We start from the raw sequence: 2961 nt of genomic DNA, 5'->3' as shown, positions 1-2961 counted from the left end.
TAGCCTTCAGGGGAAGGGAAGTGAGAGCTCTGGAGTGAGAGTCAGTATCCTCCCAGCCTAACCACGCATTTAGAGAACCTAAGATTAACCAATGATTTTCTATGCAATGTATCAGGGTAGAGAATTAAAATTGTTTTTATTTGACACAATACATATTATAAACATTTTTCTCATCTCATTTCACCAGAATTTCATTGTAGTAGGAAGGATGCTTTTAGAAATTAGAAATCTTCATTACATAAACATAGTTAGTAGATTAGTAGTTATTATTAAAAATTTGCATTTCAGTTTTGCTAATAGTTAAGTAATTTAGTTTGATTAACATATCAACAATAGAAATTAGTGACAGTCATTTTGTTTGATTTTCTGTAAATTTTCTGATAAAATTTATCATTGCTAATTTACACATTCCCTGTGGGATCGTTATTTGGGGTTTAAATAGAAAGTTCATTATTACTTGATAACGATACGTATACTTGCGTAGAATCCCATTATTAATTGCCTATAATTATATATATTTTACACAACTTTTTTTTCATACAATGATCAAGTTTTTGGCGTTGTAGTGGTGTCAACTTCATAAATCCTTACATATAAAAAACTGGGATCAAGTTTTTGGCGCTGTTGCAGGGGAAGACAACGATTAAATTTAATTACATTGTTATACCCCTAGCCTTGAGTGCATTCTTAGAAGAGAGGAGAACAAACAAAACCAATGGCAGCATCCTCTATTATAGTGTCTTAGCGCCATAAACAGTGTATTTAAGGAGATTAATAAATCTAAAAATAAAAATGATTAATTTCTTTATAAAATATTTATTAATTAATCATTAGAAAGCTTTGCTATCATCACGCTTGCAATTGGATTATGATTAATTAGAAGATCGCTGAAACACATAATTTTTCATAAATTTTCATTATCTTTTTGTGGTTAATCGGAATGTCACACTTTTTGGTATTGCATGCTCATTTTAGTGAATTCTATGCAACCATTGACTTTTTTATATTCCTTGTTGTTTTTATGGAACAAATATTACACATGATATACAACTACAAGTTCATAATTCAATGATCACTCACATAGTTGTCGCCCATCATCAACACAAATATCAATTATTTGTTACACTAGAGAAGTCATCACCCGCCATCACTAATAATATCAACATCTACTATTAACAAGTCGTTAACCAACATCTATATCAACGATAATGACACTAATAATATCAGTACCCACCATCGATACCAATACATGCCCATTAATGCAAATGAGACTATCACACATTGTTGCTACTAATGTTAACTCACAATGTCAGTAATAAAGCCTTAGCAAAATATTCACATTAATACTAATGCTTGCAAATGCCTACAATGCTCATAAAAAGTTGATGTAATTCATAGGCACTACTAACCTCGACACCCTTTGCCGTTGTTTTTTGTTCTTTTTAAAACTCAGATTTGCCAATTTGTTTATAAATATATTTCATGTCGTATGATACATCTTTTTCAAATAAATATCCCTCTTAGATCATATAGAATGATCCGAAGAGGAGAGAAATTGGAAAAAAATGGGATATACGATAAAAATAGACAAACAAATATAGAGGGCCTATGTATAGATAATCATCGGGTGATAGGACAAGAGTACACGTCTGAATAAGATCATGAAGAGAATCCCTACATAAACCACCCATAACCAGAGAACCAAAAAAACGTTTTTGTTATAGGATCAAGAGCACTCCCAAAGGAGCATATCATTTTGATTAATTACTTCTTGGGGTATACTCAAGAATACTCTCGATAAATGGAGTATTGCTTACATTATTGTGATAACTGGTAAATGGGTCATTAAAAGGATGATTATTTTAAAAAAAACACTTTGATGCTTCAAAGCTCTCGCTAAGCCACAAAGCTAAGAGTGAATCTTGCATATCTCAAGTGGGTAGCAGCTTATCGGCGATCGATGCCTACGAAATAACCAGATTGATGCATAGGGTCCATACTTTGCTTCCAAGATCGAAGAAGTTGATGATGGAAGAAGTGATGTTGAATATGGGAAATCAAATAAAAAATCAAGGGGTTGCTATTAGAAATATTGAAAATCAATTAGGACATATTGATACTGCACTTAGTAACAGACCTTCTGGAATTCTTCTGAGTACTGTGGAAGTTAATCCAAAAGATCAAAATGAAGAGCAAATTAAAGTGATTCAATTACAAAGTGGAAAAGAAATAGAAACAAGGATCCAAAGAGAAACTGTAGTTAATGAAGAGAAGGAAGAAATGGAAAATGATCAACAGGAAAATGAACAAACACAGGTTCCATTTGGAAAACCATCACCTCCGTTTCCTTAAAAAACTGAAGCAGAAGAATAAAGATAAATAATTTACAAAATTTTTGGAAATCCTTAAGAAGTTAACGATAAATATTCCTTTTCTTGAAGCTTTGGAACAAATGCCAAGTTATGTGAAATTTATGAAGGAGTACTATATAAGAAAAGGAAGTGGCCAAAGAAGAAACAGTGAAAAGGAAGAAGAAGAAGAAGAATGGAGAGAAGAATCTCCCAAAATCCTCAAGCTTTCCTCTTCCAAAGCTCTCCACCACTTTCTTATCACCAAAGCTATGGAGAAAGAAGAGGAAGATGGAGAGGAAGAAGAAGAAGATCAAAAGAAAGAAGAAGAAGATGGACAAAGGACCAAAGCTCTTCTGCTCAGCTTCTTCCTCACTCTCTAATCTCTTCCCCGAGAAATGCCAACCGACCCTTCTTCTCCTTGCCCAGGGAGCCAATGTCTAATGTCCTCTAGCCCTCTTTCCCCATTCAGAATGGGCTTAATTTAGAATGGGCTTAGGTTTGTTCCCATCACTTTTTTGGGAAGACCAGACAAAATGCATTATCTGGCGATCCCAGTGACGATGTCGGTGAAAACCTTGAGATAGCTGGGCTAAGCTCTTGCTTTGGGAAG

This window comes from Phalaenopsis equestris, unplaced genomic scaffold, assembly GCF_001263595.1.
Source record: "Phalaenopsis equestris unplaced genomic scaffold, ASM126359v1 Scaffold000161, whole genome shotgun sequence".
Taxonomy (NCBI): Eukaryota; Viridiplantae; Streptophyta; class Magnoliopsida; order Asparagales; family Orchidaceae; genus Phalaenopsis; species Phalaenopsis equestris.
This window is presented reverse-complemented; position numbering follows the sequence as displayed.